The sequence below is a fragment of the Pogona vitticeps genome, chromosome 4, assembly GCF_051106095.1.
Source record: "Pogona vitticeps strain Pit_001003342236 chromosome 4, PviZW2.1, whole genome shotgun sequence".
In the NCBI taxonomy this organism is placed as follows: domain Eukaryota; kingdom Metazoa; phylum Chordata; class Lepidosauria; order Squamata; family Agamidae; genus Pogona; species Pogona vitticeps.
The window spans coordinates 30,450,511-30,470,926 of NC_135786.1; positions in this window are offsets into that span (position 1 = coordinate 30,450,511).

Consider the following 20,416-nt stretch of genomic DNA (forward strand, 5'->3'; position numbering starts at 1 on the left):
AGACATGGCTGAGCTCACTGGGGTAGCGAGGTGCAGAGTGTGGTGAGATAGGAGGAGAAGGGCCATTTGACTGGCATTGGTTGTGTTGACTGGGAAGTCTTTGACAGCAAGAAGATTGGGGTCATTCCCACATTCAGATGCCTTTAATATGTAGATATTTGGAATAGATAAAAGTAATCACAACTAATTTTTTAAAAAATAAAAAGTCAAGTCCTTTAGCCTAATAATAAAAATTATGTATTGTCAAGTTAATTCTAACTTAGGCAACCTTCCCACGGTTTTCTAGGAATAAAATACTCCAAAGTAAAGACTGTAAGCAGCTTATCAGGTCTTTTGGTGATATACTGGAACTGTGCAGCTCACCCAAGGCTGCAAAGGTGATGGAGCATGTAAGCCCATCAGCCACACACTCTGTGTGGGTGATATATGCAGGTTTCTTTCCCATGAAGCACAGTGGGGATTCCCATTCCACCCCCCGACTCCTCAACTAGGCATTCCCACTCACTGAGCCATATTAGTCCATCCTTAAGTCTATCTCCTGATAATATATTCTGGTTTACTGTACCTCTTTTGAGCATCCTGTCTAGTGGAAGGTAGGACAGATGGTCTTCACCACATTGTCTTACCTTTCTGAATTGAGAAAATGCTAGTATTACAGTCTCCTGGTGATGGACAGTAAAATATCAATAAAACAGTTGCTTTTGCTGAATTAACTGATTTCAAGGCAATGATCTAGACTGAAAATTTAGAAGCAACCTGGCAACCAGGGCACTAACTGCAGAATGAGAAATACTTTTGATAAGAACATGCAACTGTCCATTAACATCCTCACTGCAGCCTTCTAGATGAAATGAAGTTTCCAGAGATTCTTCAAACATATTTTCATGTATAGCATACTGCAGTAACCCCACTTGGATGAACTAAGGCAGATATTACTATGGCCACATCTGACATCACAAGAATGGGTACAGATGGTACAACAAACTAAGCTGACCAGAGACATACAGTATTCATTCACATCTGATTTCTAGATTTTCAGATCCAAAGCCAGATCCAGCAGGACTCCCAAACTTTGAACCTGACTTTCCAAAAGCAATTCAACCTTATTACAGATAGGTCAAATCCCCATTCTAGACTCACCCTTTCTCCTGATTGAAAAGACATCTTTCTTCTTGTGGTTTAGCATTACTTTATTAGCTTTTATCCAACCCCTTACCACCCACTAACACTGGCTCATAGCGTCCACAGTTTCCTTGTTATGTCTTCAGGAAGAGACATACAGTTGTGTACTATTCTCATGGTGATAAGAATCCCTATAATGTCTCCTTCATCAGCAATGATCATTGAGAGACAATCACATGCAGACCCTAGCACCACCGTAAACCAGGAAAGGGGTGATGCAGCATCTTTGCTAAGGAAAAAAAGATACTGCCTCCATAAGCATAGCTCAATCTTTTTCTAAACAATAAGCTTCCAATAAGCTCAGAATCACATTAGGAGGTCCACATTTCTACAATCACAAAGCGTTTGACAGTGCTTTGTGATTGTAGAAATTGGCAAGGTTTCCTGCATCAATTGGTCAGGGAGAAGTAGACCAGAGGTCTATATACTCTTCCATAGGTATTATTTATTGCCCACAGACCCTCTAATTCAATTTTCTACCCCATTGCTCCTAGCTCTACTGTCCCTCTAGCCATTGGCCCCACCCCATTCCCATTGTGTAACGGCATTCTTGGCTCAAACATTTTCAAAGTCTTTTGAGCCTGAAAACAGAATACAATTTGTAGAATGGGCAGATCTCTATCTGTTTACATATATGGCACAAATAATTCTGATTACGGAATTTTAGGGTCCCTTTAATATACATACTTTTTTATTTTGAAATTCCAAAGCACTAACCATTAGACTAACCTCCCCAAAAAGCAAGACAAACATCAATGAAATGCACTTCAACACAATGTGCATCCTCCTCCTTTTTCCCCAGTCCTGCTCTGCTTTTCCACACCCCTCCCCAACCCAGAGATTACCATGTAATATCCTCCCCTATTCTGTTCACTTCCATGGTGCAGAGAAATGTAGGGAACAGTAGCGATCCTGACAGTGACAAATGACTTCAAGCAGCCTGGCGTTAATAAAACATATTGCAAGATGTGGCAGCGACTCTTAAAAGTATCTGTTTTCATGTTTAATGTACAGTGCTCTAAATCTCAATATGTTGCTATCAAGGCAAACTACTCGCCAGCTAATGATACCTAATGTCTCATACAGAAAGGGAGATGGTGGCAAATTTATTTTGCTTAATCTTAGGAAGTGCTATTTAGAAAATAGCAAGTTGGTTTTCAGACAGAGAACACAGGCGATGAAGAAGGGAAAAGAAAGAGTGAGAGTGGATCAGCACAGGTGGTTAAGATGGCTCAGGACTATGGGGAGTAGAGACAAAACAAGGAAATGTGGAATGAAAGAGTAGGAGAATCTAAATGGGTAACTGGCAATATAGGAAATAGGTTTATTTACTCATGTACATATGTATCAGTGAATCACCAGTAACAGAATGTTTGCTCTGCAGATGTGAAGGCACATGGCTAGAGATGAGGGAAGAGGAAGGAAAGCAGGCTATAAAAGATAGTCACACAAGCAGGGGTGAAACAGCCTGGCGGTGACTTCAAAAATACCGCCAGTGGTTCTGTGACAACTCCTCAGAGAACCTGGTCAAGGGTATGCTAAAGATTTCTATTCTCTGCCCCATTCATTTGCCAAGCACACATAAGAACCTAGGATTCATTATAGATTTTTCATAGCCTGTTGAAAATTACTCCACAGTATGGCGAGGCAACTATTGGTGTGATATGTCATGCTGCCAATTACTGCAATGGGGGTTCTCTCACCTTCTCATATCTCCTTTAACGAGGCAAGCTATAGCTTTAGAGACTCTTGTGGCCGATTAAACCATGCACCAAAAGACACTGGGGATCAGAAGAGACGTTCCTTGGGACCTACAGCAATCATATCTGTCAACTCAAGATGGATAAAGACGAAAATCAGCCTTTTATTAAGTGCTAGAAGTAATTGCGTTCAGCAATTCAACCTTCAGTAAACGGACTCTTAAATCCTGGGGGGGGAAAGGTGGACTTACAAAATCATACACATTCTCCTTTCTTTGCTACATGTGAGCTGAATATAATGGTAGGGTTTTTAATTTACCTTTGCTGCCTGGCCCCATTAGGTGTGGATTTCTCTAAAGCTAAGGCATCACAAGCCAAACATATCAGGCAAAATCTAAAGAAACAAAATAATGTTTTAAAAAAGACAAAAGCGTGTGGAACCTTAAAGACTAACTATTATATTTTAATGTGAGCTTTTGTGGACAAGTCTACTTCATCAGACACATGGGGGGGAAAAGAAGTGCTGGATGAATTACAGTGGGGTCTTGACTTAAGAACGGCTCGAGTTAAGAACATTTTGACTTAAGAACCACTCTCATAGGAAAATATTGACTTGACTTACATACTTAGATTTGAGTTAAGAACTGAAAAAAACCACGTGGGAGGAAGGGAAAGTGCAAAATTTGAACTTTTAGTTAACTGTTGGCCAGTGAAAAGGGTGCCTGTCTGCTTCCTCACTCCTCCCAGCGTTTAGAGAGTGGATTGGGAGACAGTCTTCGGACTGCCTGGTACTATACTACCTGGACTGTATGTTCCCTGCCTTCCCTGAACCTTTCTTGACCTAAGAAAAAAAGAAACAAAATATCCCCCTCTAGTGGTCGAAGGCAGAATAGCAGCTTCCCATTAGTTTCTATGGACGGAAAAGAGCAGATACGGATCAAATGGTTTTCAATGCATTCCTATGGGAAATGCAGATTTGACCTGAGAACTTTTTGACTTGAGAACTGCCTTCCAATACGGATTAAGTTCTCAAGTCAAGACCCCACTGTACTAATACACGCCAAACAAACACCCTTGTCATTGCGGTTCTTCACAATTTCCTCCATTTGATCATTTGTGAACGTTAACTGCAGTACAGTCTCATCTCCCTAGTGCACTTTCACATTGAGTCACATTCCTGAACAGTTTAAAGCAGGCTTGTCCAACCCGTGGCCGGAGGGCCGCATGCGGCCCAGGTCAGCTCATAATGTGGCCCAGTGCAATTTTTTATTTTAAAAGAAATTCCAAACTTTCAAGTTACACTCTCGGCATTTGCGGCTAGAATGTGGCCGGGGCATGTCACAACAGTAGAGGGGGAGAGAGGGAAGGAAGAAGTGGGAGGGGAGGGGACAGGGGGGCTGTGTGACTGCATTGTGCCATCCCCGTCAATAGGTGGACCCCCTCCCAGCCCCATAAAGCTGCCGGAGTAGAAGCTGGCAGTCTCTGCTGTCTGAGATCGCAGCTGCCGGTAAGTGCACTTGGAGCGGGGCTGCAGAGGACGGCTAGGGCTGCCCTCCCATGTGGCCCAAACCAAATGTATGTATGGCCCAAACCAAATTTTCATCTTCTAATGTGGCCCAGGGAAGGTGAAAGGTTGGACACCCCTGATTTAAAATAAAGCTGAGCTGCAAATTCTTAAAATAACTTTTTCAGCTGTGATGTGTGTGTGCATGTTTGTATGTGTGTAGGGGAGGTTTCCTGACACAATTCCTCTCTCACCTTTTGCAATGCTGCTACCTGCTCATATGCCTCCAGGAATTATTCTGCTCCTGGCAGCTCTTGGGCATCTTGTGTCTTCCTAGCCAAAAGGTTCCAAAGTAAAGTGGAAGACTCAGTCTCGACCCATTTTTTCAATGCATGCCTCTGAATCTCACCTGCATTCCTATCCTTACCATTTGTTCTTTATCAGATTGTAACACTTTTTAGTAGGTGCATGGAAATTTGCACACCTTTTCATATACCTTTTCTTAATTTACACCATTTTATACACTTTTCTGAAGTTGTCCCATGCATTTTGTATGCATTTTCCCCACCAATTAAGGCATCCCTGTATTTTCTCCTCAAATGTATTTTGAGTTATTTATGTTTTTAAAACTAGCTGGATAGGTTTGAATAGAGTAATGCACTCAGAGGAGTATTATCTATTGTGAAAATAATTCCATACACATAGGATGATGCGTTGGTCTACAGCTTGGGAACAGAGCTGGGCATGAACCTTGGTTTGGAGCTTCATGCTGGTTTGTATGCCACATGTGTCACATGTTCCTTTCGTTGGCCTCTTGGCCAATGACCCACTGACCAGTTGGCATGCACTCCCCTGCTCTTCCTCTTCAACAGTTCAACCAGTCCTTGGCAGGGGCAGGGGCAATCAGCCAAAGAGGCGGCGCAGGGAAGCCTGTGCTCCTGTCAGAGACTGGTTAAACAGCCAAAGAGGAGGTTGAAAGAAGCACATGCTGGAAGTTGACTGGGAGATCCAGCTGGGGAAGGAGGGGATAACATGTGCATGAAACAGCACTAACCTCCAAACCAATGTTTGTGTCCATCTCTACTTGGGAAAGTAACTTATGGACCATAACTTATGAAATCTCCATTGGAATTCTGAGAGCTGCAATCCAAAAGAGTAACTTTTCTAAGCAGTCCTTTTGTTCATACATAGCCTCTGCCTGCACCATAGGGGCTATGATTAATGATGAATCGAAACCTGCTTGGCACCATCTCTAATGGTGTTTCCCAGCAAGAAAACTATTCTATAGTCACAGATGAAAGAAGGGAACTGAGACAGACTTGGAGAAAGGTTAGAGACTGAAAAAGGGATATTCCCTGGATAACCATCATGAGGGGTTTGTATTTTGGAATTTTTTGGTATACAAACCCCATAATTATTTCTGAGAAACCATCATCTGAGCAGATTTCTTTTCAAACAGGAAGTTAGGCCCATCTAAAAATATGAAGCCTGGCAACTGGGCCTTCTCTCCAGGTGAGCACAATTTAGGTGTCTATAAGTGTGGGTCTTGCAGGTGGAACTCCCAGAATATATATTTCAAGGGCGCTTCACTTCTAAAACCATGTATTATGTATTTTGGCTTATAGTTTGGCCCAGACATTGAATCAATGAATGAATTAAGGCAAGCAATCAAATCCTCTCAATTGTTGTTTAGCCTACAGATTAAAAGCTATCCCAAATTAGGGGGTGGGGGATGGGAGGGTATCCCGTGATGGAAATTATTTTGGGGAAAGTTATTTATTTATTATTTTTATGCTACCTTTCAGCTACCAGCTAGAGAGGCAGTGTAGAACAAATTAAAAACATCACTGTGACCATAAAGACAATACAGGCTGAAATCCACTAGTAAATCACAATGAGAATAGTCCTGTTGAATCAGCAGGGATTTGGTGAGTCAATTCCTCCATAGATTCCATTGATCCAATTTGTCTGCTTTGAGTGTGACTTACTATTGGCATTCACCATAGAATCCATTTGAAAACAATGAATGAGTCACACAAAAACAGCTATGCATCTCCTCCCATTCATATGCACACATTTATTGCTTTGATCAAGGCAAAGGCCCTCTCTATGGCTACAGTTCAATAGAAAGGAAAATGGAACACTGTCTTGCATCTCTTATTTCTCATCTAATTTAGCTCTAAGCACCTCAGTTCAAAAAGCTAGAAAACATTCTTTCCCAAAGCATATATATATCACATCAAAACAAATATAAAACATAGGATACGGTAATCAAAAACATTTTCACAACTTAGGCTGGTAGGCAAAAAAGTCCATTGTCTCAAGAAAACAAAACAATACTTCTGAAAATGAGCAGGCAATTTTACCCTTCAATATTGTTTCATTGGCTTGATTGTCCCAACTTTTCTCAGTCCTTAGAAAATATTAGCTAGCAACTTGGAATTCAAATAGCAATTTGGAAAATCCTTCAGATTATTGTTATTCAAGGAACACAAGCTGTACTGTGTCTATGTACCAGAAGAAAAGAAAAATAAGAGAAAGCTTATATTCAAAAAGAGATTTTAAAAAAACAAACAAACCCTGTATTATATTATTTCCTCTCTCTAGTTGGCATTACAGCACAGGCTATATGAAGACATTTGCTTTAGTTTAGTTTGGCTTGGCAGAGATTTTTAAATGTGATTGATTGATTAATTGGTTAACGCAATGGGATATAATATTCTGAACAGCAAGCTATGCAACAAAAAGAAAAAGGAGCTCAAATGCCAGGCCACATTTTTCTCTGGTGTTATTTCCAGTGTTGTCCAGCAGATGCCATAGACAAGGGAAATGGACGACTGCAGCTAGGCAGTGTCGCAATCTGCTGCTGCAGGTCCAACCATCTGTAAGAAAAAGATGTCATGGTTTGCATAAGATGGTCTCCAATAGCTGGACCAAACCACTGTTTGTTAGCCTCTTGTGGTCCTTTCACTTTTCATCTTGATTAAAGATTACACTGAGTGATAGAATTAGCAGTGTAGCAACACTAATCTTTTTGGTGGCAGCAGAATCAGTTGCCTGGCTGCTGCACCCACGTGCACCTCTTAGTGCTACCAATTAGTGACACCAGCTGCTTGCCTAGGTTCCAGGGCCAGGAGCTATTACACACAGACCATTAGCTTCAAAAGGCATTTGGAAGTTATGTGCTGGAGATTGTGCATTCTCATCATACAGTACAACCATATGTGACTCAGCTGGCCTCTCTTTGCAGCCATTTTTCCATCCAAAAACCTGTTGGTAAACAGTACGACAATGCAGGAGGAACCCTCATGAAGTTCTAGTGGTTACTTTGTCATAGAGATATATCCTTCTTTTAAATAATCAAATGTAAGTTTAAGTTTGCTTTAAGTTGTGTTGTTTGTGGATGCCTAATGAAATGGCATACTCAAACAATGGTTTAGTTAAAGAACTCTCTATGCATATTTAGCCTGGTTACCCAGGGAATTATGGAACCATCTTTCATGAAGATCGATGAACTTGGAAACGTCATCGCGATAAACTATAGCTTACAGAATCTTGCAGCCAGCTTGCTAACTGACCATGCTGGCTGGAGGGTTCTGAGAGCTGTAGTCTAAAAGGCCAGGGTTTCTAAGCTCTGCAGATCTATATGTACCAGTTAAAAGTAGGTTGTTTCATTCTTTTCATAGATAGTGCTTGCTATAAAATGCACAACATATGATTTATTACACTGCAACAAAACAAATCTCTTGTCTTATCTACCCCACCAGTTGTAGTAAAGCCTCTGAGCACCAGCCTTTGCTGCTGATTTAGTGTTTTCAAAGTAACCATGTTTTCTGCTACTCAGAAGGAGGGTTCAAATCACAAGATTTTAAGTAAATGCTGGGAAGGATTTTCGGATGGTAAAACTATTTTTATTATTTATTTATTATTATTATTATTTATTTAATTTATATGCCGCCCACACTACCCAAAGTTCTCTGGGCGGCTTACAGCATTTAAAATACAATAAAGTTATGTAGCAATTAAAATACAATTAAAATATATATAAAATTGCCATTGGACCCACAGCTAATATTATTTCATTCCACTAATTGATAGTGGAATGAAATGTCTTGAAAAATGGTGGACTTTCCTATACAGGATTTTTTTAATGCAAAGTTTGGAGGACCATCTATGAGATATATTCTAGCTGTCTATTTCCTATGTGGGTAGAGGTTGAATTAAATGACTCTTGGGCTATCTTCTAACTTCACAATTCTATGATTCCATGACTCTGTTCAACCTTTACAGTACCTGAATGCCCATACATGAGTGGAGTGTTCACTTACAGCCTATTCATATACAGTATAAACTACACACATCAACACTGCAGCAATTGTACATTTTGACATATATTGGACATGGCATGCACATTCAATACTTGATTATGTCTGCATAAATCATATTAGGACATTTAATCTCTACATGGATATATGGGGATGTAGAAGTAAGCCACATGTGTAGAGAAGACACGAAACTGGGCCTTCTCTGCGGTGGCTCCTCGCCTCTGGAAGAACCTCCCTTCAGAGATTCATGCGGCCCCTACGCTGGGAATCTTTAAAACCCAATTAAAAACATGGTTGTACATCCAGGCCTTCCCTCCAGTTAATACCTGATTTCTTTTCTATTCCTTCTTATTTTATTCTCATTCTATTTTATTGTAACTGTATCAAATGATTATGTAATGTTCTTGTGTTTTATTGTTTTATCCTATACTGGAAGCCGCCTGGAGTGGTCAAGTAGACCAGATAGGCGGGGTATAAATCAAATAAATAAATAAATAAATAAATAAATAAATAAATAAAGAAAGAAAGAAAGAAAGAAAGAAAGAAAGAAAGAAAGAAAGAAAGAAAGAAAGAAAGACCAATTATATTCTCCTCTATACTATGAGCCAGATGAAGACGGAGGCATCATCTGATCTAACCCATTATTTTTGTGACTTACATTAGTGGATATCCATAAAACACAATGTGAAATCCCATAGAGCGTTTTGGCTGCAAATATTTGTGTATTGTTGATAATGAATACCAAGCAAAACCAAAATAAGAGCCAAGGTAGTGGGTATTATAAATATATAGCTGTAGGCAGCATCTCTATGCAAATAATACTCTGGAAGGCATACAGGAAAGCTACAGGGTGTACTAAAGGTGTCATTACAGCATAAAATAAAAGATCAGCCAAGTTGGCTATTTAGGTTTTATTTTCTTTTGCCCTCAAAAACCAGTCAGCAAGCAGAGTCTGTGTATCCAGCAGCCTTTCCTTGCCAAAGAGAAAATGCGTCAATTACAATTTCATGATAACACTAGTCATGTCCTAGGCTTTTATCATCCACTAATGGAGCTCTTCTACACAATATTTCCCCTTAGAGAGCTTATCCTTCATTTTGGATGCTTAAGAAGGGAGAGTTCTTTTTGTCCTGCGCATCATTCTCATCAACCCTAAAAATAAAAATAATCAAGTAGGGCTCAGAACAAACAAAATGCCTAAAATAAAACAAGACAAAACCATACCCAAATAAGAATGAGTTTCTGTGTTCAGCAGAAGCAAGAATTAACACTGGAGAGAGGACAGCATTTTAAAAATGTTCTCTCTTTTTGTGAGTGATGATGATATGCCAAAGAAAAGGGTAATTCATATCATCCTAACTATTAACAAAGGATTTTTTTTTCCTATTGGGGAGTACTGAAACATGGGGCCCCTCCTCTGCAGCCTGAAATGATATACATTATAAAAGCTTCATAACATGATTTTATTTATTAGGTAAACCAACCTTAAGGATAATAATAACCACTACTTTTATTAACACTACTCTATATGACTATAATATGTGCATGCCGTAGGAGAGGGGACTAGTTCAATCCAGTTTATTTGTGTCCAATGCACAGATCATTCCAAAGCAAAAAAATACTGTATTTTTTGCTCCATAAGATGCACCTTTCCATAAGACGCACCAATTTTTTAGGAGAAGAAAACAGGAAAATATAATCTGTTTTCTTCGTTCCATAAGACGCACAGACTTTTCACCCCCCTGTTTTGTGGGAAAAAAGTGCGTCTTATGGTGCGAAAAATACGGTATATACAGGACTATACAAAGTACCAATATATCAACACCGCATGCCATGCAGAACCATCCAGTTAAAAATCAGAATCATCCTGGCAAGGAACAGCATTCTCATTTCCGCAGATGAAAGTCATGCTGCCTTATTTGTTGTGGTGGTGGTGTAGTCATTAAGTCGTGTCTGATTCTTCATGACCCCATGGACCAGAACGCGCCAGGCCCTCCTGTCTTCCACTGCCTCCCGGAGTTTGGTCAAATTCATGTTGGTGGCTTTGATGACACTGTCCAACCATCTCGACCTCTGTTGTCCTCTTTTCCTCTTGCCTTCACACTTTCCCAACATCAGGGTCTTTTCCAGGGAGTCTTCTCTTCTCATGAGAGCCTTGTTATTTACACGTCTGTCTATTCCATACAATAATAAGATTACAGGTTCATCAGCATTCCTTGTCCCATACTGTCATTTCCAACTTAATGGCGATTCTTATTAATTTGTGACTTTTTTGGGACTTCCTTGTCCCACAGCTTCCTAAAATTTAGTCTAAAAGGGAGGGTGAGAGATCATATTAGATTTTTTAGATTAGGCATCCTTCAATCTCAAGAGACTATGTAATATGCTCTGAATAGAGGACTTGGAACATCATCTTGTGCGGCTGAGAGGGCCAATTCAAGAGTGACAATCTCTCCCACACTGAAGACAAATGCAGTCTGTCCCCTGTCCAGCTCCCTGATTTTGCTCATTTTGGGACTGCGTCTTTGCCTTGGCCTGCTGGACAAGGGTCTCTTCAAAATGAGAGAGGCCATGATGTACCACCTGCCTCCAGGCTGAACGCTCAGATGTCAGGGTTTCCCATCTGTTGAGGTCCATTCCCAAGGCCTTCAGATCCCGCTTGTGGATATCCTTGTTTTGCAGCTGTGGTCTCCCTCTGGGGTGATTTCCCTGTGCTAATTCTCCATACAGGAGATATTTTGGAATCCGACCATCAGCCATTCTCACGACATGCCCAAGCCAATGTAGACATCACTGTTTCAGTAATGTGTACATGCTAAAAATTCCAGCTTCATGACATTGAAGGGTTATATTAATTAGAGAACAGATGCTATCAACTCACCAATAAACATTTATTTTCATTTTTAATTCACTGAATAACCTCTCTGCACTGTAAAGGATTCAGGGCTTTAGAGTTGATGCACACTACCCGCAGTTCATATGACGTAGTGTTGGTCCTCACCATCATCCGCTATGAAATGCCAATATATTACAGCACACAAACATTCTGCCTGCCTCTGTGTGCTGACAGAGAAGAGCAATAGGAGTGGGCAAACCTTCAAAAGTTCTTTTCATGAAGGAAAAACCAATATGTTTCCAGATTTTGAATTTCAGTGGGACATTGTCTTTGACAGTATCTGATACGGTCATAGGAGATTGTTCGATACTAGTGATCTTGACATGAAATGTTGACATAGAACAATGTTGTTGTTGGACACCAATAGTATGCAATAGATAATATGGAGGAGTGACTAGGAACTTTTTTGTGTTGTTTTGTTTTCTGTAGGATATCACCTTCCCTGCAGGGCAGTCCACTAGGATTCTTATGTGAGCAGTAGGACTGAAGCCACTGGTAAACAAGACCTGAAACAGGAGCAGGTGAGCCAGTGGCTTCCCTCCTTCTGTTTCTGTTATCTTTCTTGCTTTTTCTTGAAGAAGGTCATTTTAACATTTAAAGCTTTGATTTCCATATTCATTCAGCTGGCATTATGATTGAATATTAAAGTGTCAAGATTAGATATTTTACTTCTGTATGCAAACCTCTCTAATATTTCTCTGTCTCCAGAGCCTGAGGGATCACAGTCAGCTCAGTTAGGTCCACTGTGCCATATCGTAAATCAGATGATTACATCTAGGCACTGGAAAATGTGTCCCTGAATGACAGAGCAAAGCACAGCAATAGTTAACTTTTTCATTTTTCTTCCTTGCTTCTTTACCAAGACAGCAAATGTCTCCTTCCAACTCCTCTGGCTGAAGAAGAAGCCTCACACACATACAGCTGTTGTCTCCTTCATGCCTACAGACAGCAGGACGTAGAGCTTTGAACATAAATGTGTCATTTCCCATTAAAGACCATCACTGGGGCACATGCTGTGCCTAAGCCTGCATGATCTCTGTGAGTTTTCTCAGGGCAATGCACTCAAAAATACATGCTGATTTCTATAGGCTGTTAAAGAGCAGTGTCTTAGATCATTCTTATCAGTTGAAACACCATGAATGTTACCACATGTGGCAGAGCAGGGTCATGGATTTCTGTTTACACAATAAAAAGCTTTTTATTTTGTGCCCCTTTCTAATAAAACTAACTGTGTGGGACATCATGTTACATAGGAGTGGTTTCAAAAATTGCAAGTAAACCTAAGATGCAACTGCTATTTAAAAAATAAAACCAATTCATTGAGCTTACACTAGCAGAGTACATCCCAGTTACAGTAGGGCAATTTGAATCACTGGAACTTGTGCAGGAGTTGACTCACTTAATCCATACTGATTCAATGGCCTAGTCTAGTGTGATTTACTACACTGAACAACAGGATTTTGGCCAAAGTAGCCACCTTCCTATTATACATGTGTGCGTGTTCCCATTGATCCACATACAAGCCTTTCATCTGATGAAGACTCATAGAGATGTTAGCTCATAAAAGAGCATCTCAAAGAAGAGGCAAGATTTAAGTCTCCCCAATCCTTCTTGGACTGAAGTTCTCAAACTGAAGTCCAAGCAGCAGAACACAGGAAGCTACCATACACTGGACCAGACCCTTGTGCTAAGGCCACTTCATTCTGTTGCATAGACCCAATTTTAAGAAGCTCAGGGATGAAATTAGGGAGGTGAGGGAGGGGGAAGGACCACTGTTCTGTAGATGATTCATGGTGATGTGTTTTTTGATGCTGTTTCACTTTGCTGTATGGTTCTTAGATTCATGAAGGAAAATGGGGAAAGCTGTTCTGCTTTCTCCCACTTTCATGTTCTTTGAAACTGGGAGAAATATCCCAGATATAAAGCAATGAATACTTTTCAGTAAATTCTTCAAAAGGAACCTGAAATGAAGTTCTTCCCTGCATGCAATGACCAAATTCAGAAGGTACAGCTATTTCTGTGGGAAGAGGATTATGCTGTATCCATCTTTCATATAGTGTAGTTGTGAACAATAAGATGCCCACGGGGGGCGGGGGAGAAAGGCAATTGGAACTCAACACTAACACAAAAGAATAACCAGAGATTCATTCATTCATTCATTCATTCATTCATTCATTCATTCATTCATTCATTCATTCATTCATTCATTCATTCCTTTCTTCAAAATATTTTTACCCTCCTTTTCTTCTTAAAAAGAACCCAAGGCAGCTTTTAAGAAAGTACATAAGCCCTAGAAAGATATATATCTCAGTATTGTTTTCTCACACATTTGTATCTTTTAAATTTCAAGTTTCTACCTTGAGTGGAGGAGAACAATGTATTTTGTTGTCTTCTTATTTGAGAAATGAATTAGGCAGCATCCTTACCCAAAGGAAATAACAGATCTGTTTGTTCAGTTCAGACTATAAAGGAGACTCTTGAGGCCTCATAGCAGCTCAGAAAAATATCGGACATCTTTCCATTGTTCTTTTGCAAGAACTTGGATAATTGCTTAGGTAGATTAATATGGAAGAAGATTGAGGAGCTTCTTCCAAAGAACAGCATTCTTTTATCCACCATAAAGATCATGAGATACATTATATTATGAGGTTTTATCAGGCAATATCTTCTGAAGTGAAAGTCCCCAGATTGGATGGAGGGGTGTCACGTATGCATCATGATTAGGTAATAAAAAGGAACAAGTAAACTGTCAAGTAGAAGATTGTACACAACAGCTCTCAATAAAGTTCTACTCCAAATGATAGAAGCAAACCCACCTGTTTCTTTTAGAAATATATAAAAAGCTGATGTATATGTCTTGTGATTTATTGTTTGTATTATTCATGCTGAATCATTCTCCACATTTCTTTAATTCCTTTATCTAAAGTTCTCTTTTATTTGTCCTTCTCATGTTCCTTTTCTTTTCTTCCACTGTCAAAACATGATTATTTCCTCTTTCCTTCTTATAATCTTGTTTTGTTGCTTTCTCACTCATATAATCTCCAGACCCTACAAGGGGAGAGGGGAGCAGGGCCATTGGTCTGGGTCCTCATCTGAGGGAGGCCTTATCTCAGTCTAGGTCCTAATGATATGGCTAAATAAAATTATACTGCCATGCATTGTATGAATAAAAGTATTTTGCATACCATTTTAAATATTCAAATGTTTTAACCCCTCTTCCCATTTTACAATGTGAAATACGAGCTCTCAGAGGACCATTCCTCTCCATCTCTGTTACATGTGAGTGTGAGTGTGTGTGCGCATGTGCATGTGTAAACATGATCCTAAATATGGAGACTAAAATAAAGGGGAAGATAAAGATCAGAGAGGAAAAGTCAGAGAAATGCAAATGAAATCAAAGGACAGCCAGAAGTGAGAGTTATGTGTTTTATTACATTTATATCCCACCATTCCTCCAATGACTTCAGAGTGGCATACTACTACAACACACTGACTCTTGTGGGATGTCAGTGGGATGTGTGTGCAGAAAAGCAACAGAAGTACAGAGAGAGCAAGGTTTAGAAATTGTTTATAGAGTCTGCTATGTTTTAAAAGCAGTCATTCTGACAACTGGAGAAGACAGAAAAAGCAGACGGAAAAGAGAAAAAGTGGGGTTGATCCACACCCACAGGCAGAGCTTTCCTGAGGTAAGTGCCTAGAGTTTGTTCACTGCTTCAAGGAGCCTCATAGCACAGTGGTTACATTGCATTACTGCAGCCAAAACTCTCCTCATGACTCAGATTTAATCTCAAGTATCTGGCTCAAAGTTCACTCAGACTTCCATCCTTCCAAAGTTGATAAATGGAGTACCTAGTTTCCTGGGGGGAATGTGTAGCTTGCAGAATTGAATTGTAAACTGACCAGAGAGTGCTTTAAGCCCTGTGGGGCAGTATATAAGCAGCACAATAAAAAAAAATTGCTTCATTCTTGACTAGTGTGTGACCACATGTCCTCTTTTAGGGAAGACAGACCTCCATTTTCATGATTTCTAGAGGATCCCTTTCTTTCTGAAAATGTCCTCCATTTGAAGGGCTGTACAGTCCATGTCCAATTTTGACATAAAGAATCCAAAGGAAGCAGATCAGATACCATAATGTTGCCCATTCATAGTGAGCATCTGGAGAACTCAGTAGGCATGTGTATCACTCAATCTTCCCCACTGACATGACATGCATCTTCATTTTGTAATGACATTACAAATATCATTTCTAGTTTTTCACTTGTTCTTAAATGTCTTTTAAAAGGAGTACATAAGGCAACATTACTGCTTTCTACGATTCAAGCCTTGTAAATATTGGAAAAGACTTTGAGAATATGTAACGGGGGTGTGGCCTGAGACCACCCTTGAAAAAAGCCCAAATCTGCCACTGAGTAAGTGGCCTCTTTCTGCCTAATGATAGAGACAGCCCTTCATCCTACAAATAATTTCTGTCAGCTTTGTCATGTACACAATGCAGAACAAGTTTGAAAACAAATATGGCGGCAATTTCTGTTCATTAAAGGAAGCACTGTGACACAGCAGCCATTTTGAACAGACCGTGAAGGCAAGCCCAGTACTTGAAAATGGCAGCTGCAGGATTTGAAGCCGACTGGAAAGCCTGAGAGCTCCAGACTGCTGCCAGGCAATCAGCAAAGGTTTCAGGTTTGGAATCAGCCATCGCTGAAGCTGTGTGTGTAAACCTAATGAGGTTTACAAGCAAAGGATTACATTAATGTATAATGAAGTAAAACATAACAAATATAGCATTAAAAAAAACACCTCTGCCTCTGCAGGGGATCTCGCCCCTGGTACCAGCAGGTGTAAAACCAACGAAATCTGTTGTGCTACATATGTTTGCAAAAGGTCTGAATTTGGAGGCAGATGATGATTGGCATGATGTCTGGTTTTGTGAAAGAATGGAACCGGAATGAAGTGGGGGGAATACTTGGCCCTTCCTTCTAATGAGTTTGGCATAGAAGACAGCTGCTTGCCACTTCTCTTGATTTCATGAGTCTCTCCCTGTTTATTGCAGACAGAGCTTGAAATGGGCTCCCTGCCACTGGCATATATTTGTGTTGTTCTCTTGGCTGCAGAATTTTATGCTATAAATGGAGATGACCTAGCTGGATTAATTGAAGGCTGTTTGCTCTACAAAGGGGAGCCAAGTTCCAGAAGAGCCAGAGAGAACAAGACAGAGTTGTAACACATCCATCTAAACTTGTCATGTCATTAAGAATCAACTTTGGTTTGATACATCGTCAAACCTATCACTGAGATAGCACACATTCCCATTAGCAATTTGCTCTGCTTTTTGATCTGAAATAGGGCAATAGATGCTCTCCTTGCATGGGCCTGTTCTGCAAACATGGGGGTGGGTCTCAGGGTTATGCTCACATAGTAGAAATCATATGTACGTGGGTTTGTGCAGGGCAGCAACTACATATTTTGTTTCACATTTTGTGCAATGAATTTATCATGCACATTTCCTTCATTGATTCATTACTGTTCTAGGGTATACTTTTTTTACCAGCATTCTGGCTCAGAGATTCTGTGTTACTTGCTTTTGAGATCTCTTAATTAAAAATGACTGCAGTGACGGCAAGTCTTATACTCCCCACCCACTGTGAAGTGATACTCAAAGAAAGCTTAAAGCACACTTCTGTATCTTTTTTTAGTCCAGTTGCCGCTAACTGCCCACAGGACCCCAACCTTGCAGTACATATTTACTTGGAAGTGTGTCCCACTAAGTTCAGCTGTGCTTGTGTGCATTTCTCATGGGTTCTATGAGGCTATTTTAAAACTAAATGTTGCAAACACAAATTATAAACTCTATAAGGATTTGCATTTTAAACAGACATAATCCTGTATTGGATAGCACATATAGTTCCCTAAGTTCAATACATCAACAAGGAAGGATGGAGGAGTGATTTAATGAAGTGTCCAAAACGTTCTTGTTACTCATCAAGTCAAGAAATTAGTCTTGAAGCAGACAGGTTTCCCAAAACCTTCTCTTGCACTTCCAACGTGAAGAACTCAGCCATTCCAACACTTAAAACCATGAAATAAGATAGAAGGACAAGATCACAAAGGCAAAAATACATGTCTTCTTATTCTTACATTAACTCTCCAGGTGATGCTAATCTCTCAGTTTTATGGACCTGGTTTATTTGTAAGGCATTTTTCCTAAGACATATTTGTCTATGCATTTTATTTAATTAATGCATATCTCCCCATGTCTATAGTATGCTCATGTGTAATTGTTGAACAGTGCACCTTTGAACCATCATTTCGCATTTGAAACTGTTCATTTTTTTTTGTGTGCTTTATTTCTCTGACATGCCCTGTCAGCCTCACAAATGTGTGAATCCTCAAGGTTAAGTGCATTTCTTCTTGGAAAAAGTCTTCACCAGTGCAAAAATGTTACGATAAAACTTGAGAGGTGCAAATGCTATTTGCTGAGACTGAAGAATCCAACTAAATCATTTCCCATCCCTAGACTAGAATGTGGGGACCATAACCTGCTGGGTCACATGCTTGTTGTTGGAGCAATGGCCTGAGTTGTTGGTAGGATGTGTGGCTAAGCCCAGGCATCATGGTGGTCACCATGTGTTCCCTGTAGGCTGCTGGCACAGGGGAGGCTGGAAAGCCAGGTGGCAGGATCTGTTGCCTCCCACTGGCTGGCCCTAGAAGAGAATGCCTCAGGGCTGGTGGATTGAAGAGACACACGTTTCATTCCAGTGTGCTTCCCTTGCGTAAAAGTGGGAGTATTGAGGCTCCCAAGCTAGTTTGGATCTCACCAGTTTTCCCTTCCTCCTGTGGCAAAGAAACAACCCAAACTGTCTGTTACACGTGAACTGGATATTTTATTTATTTATTTATTTATTTATTTATTTATTTATTTATTTATTTATTTATTTATTTATTTATTTATTTATTTATTTATTTTATATCCCGCCTATCTGGTCAGTTAAGACCACTCTATGTTATTGCTTTTGTTACTGTGACAAAAAAGGGTATTTGCAGGAACACTGCAAGGAAATAAAAATGTATTTTGAAAATGTCTTACACTCCAGATAGAAGGGCAGGAGGGTACTGTGCTGAAACTGATAGCTGCTGTGACCGATCTATTAGCCAGTGGGAATCATTAATACATTATAAACACTAATAGGATATGTGTAGCAATACTGAGCAACACTGATTTTCATTTGTTATAGCTGTGCAAAACGAACCTTACTTTTTTAATTTTTTTAAAAAAATAATCAAATATAACATAAAAGAATGTAAAGAAGCTAAAACTACACTTTTTAAGACAAAATATGGTGATTTTTCTCTTTTAGCGAGGAATAAAATGTAACTTCAATAATGGGGCCATTCCAGTGGCATTGATAAATGGCCACTGTTGGAGTTATTTCAGCCTTGCATGCTGCCTCTGGTGGGTTTGGCTGGGAGGGAACCTTCTGGGCTGGGGTTTCTGTCAACCAGTCCAGCACCAGCAGTAACCAACTGTTCCTTTTATTCCTCTGATTTTGAACAGAGCTACACCTCTTTGGTTACAAGTCTTTCCCCCTCTTGTTTAGTCTGCTGGCAGTTATACAGTTATGCTGTTAGTATTCAGTTAGAATGTAGTCTGCAGGAATCTGCTGGAAGCAGTTGGGGCCTGTTGCTGATTAGTAGTCTTTTTGGGGGGTGGATGGGTACAGTATGCTGTTTAGATCTATTCAACTGAGAGTAAATGAAACCTTTTTCTTACAAATGTCTCAAAGTGTGTTATTGAGATTAATTGCCAGTTGATGAGATAAAAGGGGGTAGTCTACTCTTGGGAGACTTGAAGCTTATTTTGCTCTACAAGTCCTTGCACGTCTGCTGTGTAGCTGGAGTACTTTAGCCAAAATTCATAACTCTGCAACAGCCACTACTGCTCAAAGAATGAAACTTATTTCTTTTACATGACAATCTTGTCAACTCATATTTCCACCGCTCTGTGATACTGAATGTATATATATCTTCTCCAGACTTAATGCATGCTGATGATAATAAAATGTAACTCTGAAACTTTCTTTATACACAGCTGAATCTAAATTGTACAGTGGATTTTGTTACTATTTTTGGTAATACCAGAAAATTCCTTCCCTTTTTAAATGATTTACTAAAACTTTTTTAAAATATCCATTTTCTCCTTTGCATTGGCATTCCTTCAACGTTTGCCTTCAATAAGTCAACAAGAAACCAAATCCATCTAATTGCGTTGATTTAAAGGAGTTTATTTACTTGACATCCCACCATTCACCCTGTGGTTCCTGACTGGATAGTTCACCCATCTCATGCCCTTGAAAAAGAAAGAAATAGCAGCCAGGGACAATAGTGACACCTATTGAACAAATGCAGGAATAAGTGATACCTTTATCAGAACACTAAAAAATAAAACTGTCAGTCAACTTGTGTGGGTCAAGTCCACTTCCTCAGTCTATGCACTGATAGTTTGTGGACTGTGCAGAAAAATTATAAACAAGAGACCCAAAAATTCATGGCAGGTGGTTGTGCAAGGTCTGATTCTTAGAGGTGAGTTAGAAAAAACTCAAGGTGCACTGAATATGTGATTTTCAAACTACACTCCAGGTTGGATATCACAGACACCTAAGCTCCCTAAACAAAGAATCCCCAGGTAGTTTGCATATACTCTATTGTGCCTTCTTTTTAAACCACAAAGTTCCTATTTGGGTGGGGAACAGTGTACTATTTCAGACCTATTGAACAGTTCAAAACCACAATTGCAGGATTTTTCAAACCGCC